This window comes from Anthonomus grandis, chromosome 8, assembly GCF_022605725.1.
Source record: "Anthonomus grandis grandis chromosome 8, icAntGran1.3, whole genome shotgun sequence".
NCBI classification, from domain to species: Eukaryota; Metazoa; Arthropoda; class Insecta; order Coleoptera; family Curculionidae; genus Anthonomus; species Anthonomus grandis.
In genome coordinates this window covers 30,857,063-30,867,444 of record NC_065553.1, presented here as the reverse complement: position 1 = coordinate 30,867,444, position 10,382 = coordinate 30,857,063, and positions in this window count along the sequence as shown.

Below are 10,382 nucleotides of genomic sequence, written 5' to 3'. Positions count from 1 at the left end.
TTCACAAATGCCCAATATAAATACAAAGCCCTTGGTCAAGATGACATTTCGCAAGATGAAATCAGTTTTTGCCTGCGGTGTTGCCATTTAAAATTTTTTAGATGCGGTTTTAGGAATAAGAATTTTAAGATTTTTTCTTTACTTTGAAGATGTTATTTTCGCGCTTAGAATAACATATATCTATTTCTACTTTTTATTTTTAATCCAAAATCTAACATCAATAAGTTAAATTAACATTATTATATGTTTTGATATATAGCTGAAAATTTCCTTATTTTAAAACGCGTGTTGCGTGTAAAACTTGACAACAGAGAATCGATTAAGATATTTGTAAACAAACACCCCCCTTGCCCCTGTACACATGTTGAACTCAAACAAAGTTGCTATTTACTAATTCTAGCCTTTCAATGTTCTAAGCAGCTACCTAATCGCAAGGTAACCAATTCTTCGTTCAGTAATATCAGAGAAAAACAAACCACCGCAAAAAACCACAGGTGGTTTGTTTTTCTCTGGTAATATGTAACCAGCGCCGTAACTAGGCTTTGGTGATAGGGGCTGTTAAAGGGCCACCGTAGGCGGAAAAAAGCCCGCTACATTTTCCGAGGATCGACTGGAACTACCAGGACCAGGAAAAACAATTTTTTTCAGGAACCTTCACCAAAACATCATTATTTTGACTTACTTTTACAGCTAAGTCACAAAACTCACAATAATTTAATTCCTTTACAAGAAAAAGTACTGCGTGATCATATGCGGAGGTTTGGATCTCGATAAAAAAAAAGGTGTCGCAGTAGAGCAAGGTAAGGAATATAAAATTTTCAATTGATCAAGCCGTCTATAGCTGTTTTTGGCAGGTTAGATGATAATACATGATCAATAAATGGAGTGTACGCATTTCTAGCGCTCAGCGTTTTGGGCTGTAAAATTTTCACGCTTAGTTTGGTGTCCTGGAATCACTGGTGGTGTCGCTTTTCTATTCGAGACCAAATTTTCTGCTTTTTAAAAATGTCATTGTTGTTGTTTTGTTGATTTAATAGATCAACATGCTCGATACACGCCACAAGATCTATATTAATTGATTGACACTTTGTTAAATTTGAAGTGGAACAAGATATTTTGTTAAGATAAAATGAAAATCCTGCAGTCTCCCTCCACTTATTTATTAAACATGATTAAGTTTAAAAAAATTCCCGACATGTTTTAAACACAGTGGTGTCCATCATCAGGGGATAAAAAGTTTAAAATTGGTATCAGTTATACGCCCCAGGGTTTGATTCCATGTCAAAAACTTTCTATTTATTATTATTTTTTTTATTTTTAATTTTATTTGTTTACATTTTGTGGTTGACAAGGACCGAATAGTATGAAAAAACCTCTAGTCTATGTTGAATCATGTTTAATTAATAAGAGGAAGACTGCAGGATTTTCATTTTACCTTAATCTACGACTCCGCTGCAATTATTGACTATTTCATCACTATTTTGTTAAGGGTTAAAACAGCGATAATGAATTCTCTACCTTGTAATACGAGTTATAAAGCCTAACATCACTGTCTTTAGAAGCGTTTGAAGAGGTACAAATTGACATGAATATGCGATCACTAAGTTTCAAGTATGAGCGCTGCAATATACAAATATGGATCGCGGATTCTTTTCAGAAATACATAAAGGCGCTTCAACGTGACCACGCCTCTCGACTTGCTCATCGGCCTTATTTTTTTGATGACAAAATTCAAAATCGATGTTTGTCCTTGGCGCTTTATGGAATGGGAATAACTATTAAATAGGTATAAAATTTTTTATTGATTTTGTTATTTTGTTATTTGGTTTATTGCTCATGGTTTTTTTATATTTTAGATTATGTTAAATCTTTCAAGAACAAGGGTAACCTTTTGTGGGCTTTTGCTTATTCATTGCCTTCTTATTTTATGTCCCTTTTGTTTTTATGTTTGAATAAACTTAATATAATTATCCATTAATTCGAGATACCTCTAGAAATAATATATCGACAGAACCAAGGAAGAAAATTCTCCTATTTGGATCAGAAATAAAGAAAGAAAGAAAGAAAATGTGCTATATTACGTAAGACAACAAAATCTTGTGTACAAGCATCCTAAAAACTAAAAAAAATCCAAATTCACTTTAAATTTCAAACAAACATAACATCTAAAACATTTTACCATAAAATTTACACACATAATTAATTATAACAAAACAGATTAAAAAAATAAAAAAAAGCATTTTTTGATAAATTTGATTAAAAAATAAGTAAAGCTGTCAATAAAACAGAATTTAGAGGAAGTAAATTAAAATATTTAATAGGAAACAAACTAAAACAATAAAATGATGTCAGAGCACAGGTCAAAAGGTATCATTAAAAAAATCGTCAAGGCTATAATATGCCCTGGATAATAAAAGTGATTTTAATTTCTTTTTGAATTTCTTAACTTCTAAAATTTGTCTGATACATAGAGGAACATGATTGTAAATTTTTTTGCTAAGGTATATAAGTGAGTTCTTGGTGAGGGAGGATGTAGGGATTGGTAAGGGAAAATCGTTAACCTGGCGAGTCATATGACCAGTGTTAGAGGGATGTTTAGGACATTTATGAATAAGAGTAGCTGTTTCTAAGATAAAAAGAGAAAAAAGAGTTAGGATTTTTTGAGATATAAAGAGAGGTTTACAAGAATCTCTTAACCCAGCGGAACATAGGTATCGAACTGCCTTTTTTTGAATCACAAAAATTATGTTTAATAATCCCTTGTTGCTTAAACCCCAAAAAAACAAGCCATAACGAAGATGGGACTCAATAAGAGAAAAGTACACTGAACATCCAACTACCCCTCCCAGCTCATGCCCCACCATTCTTACTGCAAAGCATCCAGAGGATAATTTTGATGCAAGATTTAGGATATGATCTTCGAAGCGAAGGCGACCATCAATGGTAATACCAAGGAACTTACAGCTTTCTTTTTTTTGCAAGGGGGAGTTTTCACTAAACATAAGGCCCTGAACGTCACACTTAAATCTCATAATGAAGGTTTTGCCCACATTAAATACAAGCCTGTTTGCAGCACACCACTCCGATAAAATCTTAAGATCCTTAAAAATCTGGGCTCTAACATTATCAGAATCACTATGATTCCATAAAATGGTGGTATCATCAGCAAACTGAACCACTAGGGCTACTTACCTCTTATTATTTATAGTTTAAAAAGAGTAAATATTTAATAATTACCTACACTACTGCATTATGCGAAAAAAGTCTATAAAATATTATTTAAGGGCTTGGTTCCGCTTGTGCAGCAGACGCATGCAGCCACTGCTGCAGTGGGCGCAGCGACTGCTATCCGTGTATCCTTTGGACACTGGTTCCGTTACCGCGTCAAATGCGTTACATCGCATGCGTCGGCTGTTTAGAAGACCAGTCAGGTCGCACAAGTTGTTGCGACCACGTGTTGTTTTGGAATTTTAAAGTACTGGTTTTTTAATTTTCTTGTTTCTTTTTCTAGATTTAAGAAATATGAGTGGTGAGAAACACTTCTCCCATGATGAGAAAATGACAGTTATTGACATGGTGTCACTCCACAAATGTTTGTATAACAGTTCAGATAAAAAATATAAAGACAATATTGCCAGATAAGATAATGTGTGGAAAGAAATAGCTTCTCTCATTGAGGGTAAAACAGCTACGTATTACAAACAATTTAACTTTATTATTTGAATAAATAATGTTCAAATTAGGAAAGTTTAAGGGCTTTCTCTGAACCGTCAAACGGAGATATGAAGGGCTCCCTAAAATGCTAAATTTTCCAAAATGAAAATTTTGTTAACGGCATCTTTGGTTTGACTAAAAATTAGCACTGTCGCGAAAATCGCTCGCAAAGTACACGTTAATCCTAGTTTTGGCGTTAAGCACATTGTTCTGGTGTTAAGCGAATTAGACGGATGTTCTTCAGAAGGCTTCGGTTTAATAGCTTCCAAGCGTTGATTTGCTAGAGGTTGCTGGATATTGGACCAGAATTATTACCAACAATTTGTTTTGGACCACATTTATTAACCCACTTTTTTCACAAAGCTCCTGGACTATTCATTGCTATGGTATATTTAATGAAATATCCTGTACAATTTAAATTTGTCAGTATAAATTTGTCCAAGAAAGTTTGACGGTCAAAAGTTGTCAAATCGACAAACGTGTTATTCTGTATGAATCACCCAATTTAATATCAAGGTTTTGTTTCCTAGAATAAATTTAGTATTTATTATGGATATAGCCTTATTACAAAAATATAAACGTATTAAGAAAAAATTAATAACTTAACTGTTGTTAGAACTGGAGCCGTCCTTTCATACAATTATGAAGATGGCGAGCAAGTGATAGTAGATGATGTCATTATTCTTCAAGAAGACATAAATTACTTTAATGCAGTGTTACTCAAACTTTTTTCGTGACGGAACCCTTTTAAACAACTAAACTTTTAACGAAACCCTAAATTATATGTGAAATGTTTATTAATAATCATATACAAAAAGATAGCTACAGTAAGTAGTGGGTTAGTAAGCAAAAGATAACATTAGTTCATTTAATGCGAGGCATGTAATTGTTTTTTACTCCTCACCAACTGGGTAATGTCAGGCTTGATAGAAGACAGTTGAATTCTCATGTCTGGTTCGGCATCCATTCTATTGCGGTATCACGATATCACGAACCCTGCATCAAAAATCATTTAGTGAAATTGTTTTAAACAATGATTCCATGCCATTTCTAGAAATAATTCATAGATCTGATTTGACATATTTTCAGGCTTCTGCAATTTAGATGAAACGGGCTTTTGAATCCATAAGTTTATTTTCAGTTTTCTATTCTGTTCTTCAGGAAAGTAAGATTCAAAAGTCCTTTGCAGATCATTGAGATTTGCACCAATTCAAGAAATATTTCATTTTGAAATATGTCTGTATCACTAAGACTATGGTGACTAAGGAACTCACTTAGCAATGAAAAGCTTTCGATTTCTCTCTTACCAAAACAAGTAATCCAAAAATCTAATTTTCTTTTAAAGGCAGTTATTTTGTTGTTAGCATTGAAAACTTTTGTCTGTTTTCCTTGTAGACAGGTTTAATTCGTTAAGTTTTCGAAACATGTCTGCTAAAAATGCTAGTCTAAATAACCAGCTTTTATCGGACAAACGGTCTTATAATTAAAGGAACATCTGTAAGAAAAGCTTTTAAGTCTCTTCTTAGTTCAAAAAGCCTTGTCAAAGTTTTACCTCTTACTTCAGTATGGAGCAATAGTGTTTTATGATCACTACCATCTTGACATAATATTGAGAACAGTCGGGATTGTAGTGGACGTGACAAAATTAATTATTTTTACAGGATGCAGTGGCTGTAACTACAATTTGGCGCTTTTATTTTTAGTCTTGATATTGCTCCTGCTGTTCTACCTGTCATTGCCTTGGCTCTATCGGCACAAATATCAATGCAATCATTCCAATCGAGTTGGTTTTCTTCAAAAAATATCTTAATTGTGTTAAAAATTTCTTCTCCGGTTGTGTTGGTAGGCAGCGATGAGCGCATAAGCAAGTCTTCTTCGAGTGAATGTTTATATGGATATCGCACAATTACTAGCAAGATGGCCAGTCCAGCAACATCAGTCGACTGATCCATTTGCAAGACGAATTTGTTATTTTGAAGCCGTGAAACCAGTTCTTGTTTTATGTTTGCTACGATATCCCCAATTCGGCGCATAACTGTATCATTCAAAAGCGGCACTGTAGAAAGATGCTTTACAGATTTTTCGTCGAACATACATTTGTTGTTTACCACACGTCGTTTTATTAGCTTTTCAGCGATAAGGTGCGCTTCTCCTGCTTGGGCAATGCGGTAACTAACCAAATACGATGCCTCCGTGGCCTTTTCATTTAAGTCGCGATGGACAGTTTCTAAATGTAGGCGCATCTTAGCGGGTACCATCGAACTATTAGGAAGGAGTTTGCTGCACTACATACAAAGAGGTGAGCCGTTGGAATCAACAAATCCGAGATTAATGTATGATTCGTCATACTTTCGTTTTTTTACCTTCAGTGTGTCATTAGATGTTTTACTACTTGAACTTGAAACCATAAAACTAGAACTTGACGCCGTCATATCACCTTGATTTGAATTTGACGCTTCATCCAACGGAACCACATTTTTTGCAACACCTTTAATCCAGCGCTCTATTCTTCTCTAACACTAATTTGATTTGGTAAATTTTATGACAAATAGTATCTTTTGATGCACGAAATACAAGATTTTACAACCACTATGAACAACAAGACAAGCGAACATAAAATTCTGAGCGCGGTGTGAGTAAATTTTGCGGTACGTTGTACTTGATTAATAAATTCTCCGCGCCAAACATCCTCCGTTATATTATACCAGCAACCAGCAACCATCGAATCTCGAATTCCTCAGAAACTTTGGAGAGCCAGACGACTCTCTCCGAAGTACGCGTCGACGCACGAGCACGAGAAACAGCGCGACGAACCGAGGTCATTCGATTGCTTATAGTCCGGGGGCGAATGGCGCATTTACTTAATAATATATATATTAAATTTTTGTATATATATACCAGTAACACCTATAAGTAGGCGTTTCGTTTTGGTTGTTTATTTTTATCTTAGGTAGCTTTATTCTTATAGGGTCCACTTTAATACATGAATTAATTTATTATGACTGCTGGCGGAGCCCTACCGGAGGTTTCGCGGAGCACACTTTGAGTAACGCTGCTTTAATGCATGGTGTAAAATAAATCATATGACCTTGGTATTGCACTGCATAATAATAAACTATCATTTAAAAGACATATGTCAAACATTATTTCTCGCTCTCTTAGCATGCTAGGTTTTCTAGATTATTAGATCTGCAAGGGACTTTTCTGTTTTTACAATAAAAAAACTCTATCGTGCTCTTGTTCATAGTATTCTTGAGTACTGTTCAAATATCTGGAACCCTAGTTATATCACTCATGTTCATGCAATAGAACATGTCCAAAACAAGTTTCTAAGATTTATTGATTATAAGTGTGGCTATAACAGAGATGGATATTGTTATGGAAAATTAAGAACATTACTCAATATTGACACTTTGGAAAGGAGAAAAATAAACCTCGAGATGACTTTTTTGCATAAAATTATAAATTGAACAATTGATTGACCTGATCTTTTAAATTTTATATGTCTAAATGTAACTGATGAAGAAGCCTATACACACATGTTTTTCGTATTTCCTATCATTCAACGAATTACGGCAAAAATAATCCTATTTCCAAAATGTTAAGAAATGCAAATGCTATGCAACAAACTATAGATTTTTTTTAATACTTTAGAGGCTAGTTTTAAGAGGTCAGTAAAGCAGTTTTTTAATGATATGTTTTCATCCTTAGGACTGACCATACTTCTCTGAAATGGCTGTTTCAGTTCAAAAACTCTAAAGGACAAATAGCAAGATGGCTTTAACGATTACAAGAGTATCATATCAAGAGTATTGAAACATGTCATCATTGACTTAAAAAGAAATCGAAACAATATTTAAAGATATTTGCTTGTCATCGTATTGGCCGAACAGTCCTGAATAGAGGGATGCGGCTAGTTTAATCCAGGATTAGTGTAATAATTCAGTATTTGGGCTTATTTATAAACTGAAACTTGGAGGAATTCTAAAGCCATGGAAATGGAAAGATATTTTAGACAAATCCTTACTAAAAGCACTGGTCTCAATGTAATCCGTTAGTTATATAAGACGGATTTTTAAAAAGAGTCTGGGAGAGAGTAGATGGAAAATAAAAGATATATCTGACATTCCTTCCTCGAAAACGAATTCCAGAAGTTTTCGAAGCTATTTATGGCAGTGTTGGCGAAGGACATTTTGGAGTTAGTAAGACATTCGCAAAAATTAGAGAACGGTTTTACTGGCTGAACAGTCATGGAGATGTTGAACTTGTTTCTGTCCCAGAACTGAATATGCCGATTTGGTGTCCCCAGAGAGATACATTCAGACCAAATAAGGAACTTTGAGTCACGAATGTTCCAACAAACACGCTAGTTGCTGGGAATCAATAAGACCCGCACAACCTCCCTACACCCTCAGTCTAATGGAATGGTTGAAAGATTTACATCACAGTTAAAACTTGTTTGATAATCTTGGTAAACTCTAAGCAAGCCAACTGGGCTATCTGCATAAAACCATTCCTATTGGCATATCGTTTTCCGATCGCAAAAGCTGTCTTCAATGATGAACTTTGTTACAGAATGAAATCACGTAATAACATAAAGGCAAACTCTATCGGGTTTAATCCTGGGGACAGAGTCTGGTTATATCATCCACGGAGGAGAAAAGGCAAGTCACCAAAGCTCCAGAAGGATGAGGAAGGTCCACTTCATTAGAATCAACGACGTGGTGTATTGTATCCAGCGACGTCCCACAACGAAGATAAAAATTGTAAACATCGTCCGGCTTACGCCTTATCATGATTCAGGTGTATGAATATGTATACAGATCATGTTATCGTGAGCTACGTATTACCCAAAATAATGGCAACACCGCTTGGTTACGGCTTGCAGGCGGCGGAATTTTTCGTTTTTATTTTTTGAATCGGGAGTCAGCAGACCTCACTTTGCTGTGTCACTGTACGTTGCATTAACAATTTTTGAGCGGTATTTTCGTGTTTTTTTCACTATGGCTGTTTATACCCCTTCCAAAAGAGTTCAACTAATTAAATGGTTTTATGGAGGCAATTCGGTAGTACAATGTAGAGATTTGTTTTCAGTGACATTTGAGAATAGACCGATTCCTTGTGCAAAAACGGTTTTAAATGTGGTTACAAATTTTGAGACATCTTTTTGTCTTCAAGATTGTAAAAAATGCCACACAAAACGTCAAGAACCACCTGTTGAAGTGGTCCAGGATATAGAACGGCGGGAAGAAATGGTTTGCAGTACCCTAGAACTTGATTCGACACGGTCCACTAGAAGTGTTGGAGAGGAACTGGGAATGAGCAATAAAACTGTTGCTCGTATCTGGAAAAAATATAGATGCTACAAATGTTTCAAGTATTCAAAAACTCAGGAAATAATTCCTGAAGACCAGTGGCGAAGAATGGAATTTTGTGAAACCATGATGAAAAAGGCAAATGAAAACGAATATTTTTTAAAAAATATTTTGTTTTCTGATGAATCTTCTTTTCCATTACATGGCAAACACAATCCTTCCATTGTTCGTTATTGGTCTCAGGAAAACAAGCACAGAAGTTTTCAGTTTCGTACCCAGTATCCTCCGAAATTGAATGTTTGGGCGACAATGTTATAGGGCCATTTTTTATTGATGGCACTTTAAACGCCCAAAAGTACCTTGAGTTGCTGCAAAACCAAGTTCTTCCTGCCATTCAAATCCTACCTGATGTAGACCTGTGATCGGTTTATTTTCAGCAAGATGGCTGTCCTGCTCATAACGCGGCTAGGGTAAAAGAATTTTTAACAAATACTTTTCCTAACCGCCTTATTAGTGGGACTGGCGATATTAAATGGCCTCCTAGATCTCCAGATTTGTCTCCAAATGACTTTTATCTGTAGTGTTACCTTAAGCAGACCATTTACAAGCATGCATATAGTAGGTCAACAAATTTAGAGGAGTTGCGAAATAAAATTGTCGAAGGTGCCAATTCCATTTTACCTAAAACTCTTTTTGAGGTGCGAAATAGCTTTTACGATAGGTTAAGTTTTTGTTTAGCGAAAGAAGGCGGTTTATTTTGAGCCTTTTATTTAAAAAATGATATGTTGTTAGGTTTGTTTATTAGAGTTTTATTTCTGATTTTTTATTATATTTTTATCAGAGTTGATATTTTATTTTTTATTAGAATGATTATTTTTTTTATTAATTTTCATTATGCAAAACACAGCATATTAAACATTTTAAGATTACAATTCTATGCGGGTTTTACACATTGTCTTGTCTGTAAAACCCGCATTAGAATAAATATTTTAAAAATGCCTGGATTTTCGCGTAATATTTTGGGACATTTTGTCTCCAAACGACGCAGCTCCCACGAAAGTCAGATGTTTACTAATCCCGTCCTCGGGCCGGCCGGGGCGGTGCTCTGTCGCAGGCAGTATGTATCATAATCATCTTTGACCCTGGAGGTGGTGATTGATCAAAAGAAACAATTGACGATCAAACTTGAGAAAGCAGCAGTATTTCGAAAATATAAATACGTTAATTATTATAGTTATAGTTTTTATACTATTTTGCTTGTATTTTGTAGTTTAAATTGATTTGTTAAGTGTTGGATATCAATCCAAAATTGGGAAATTATAGGATGGTTCTTTAATAATTAACCATTTTATT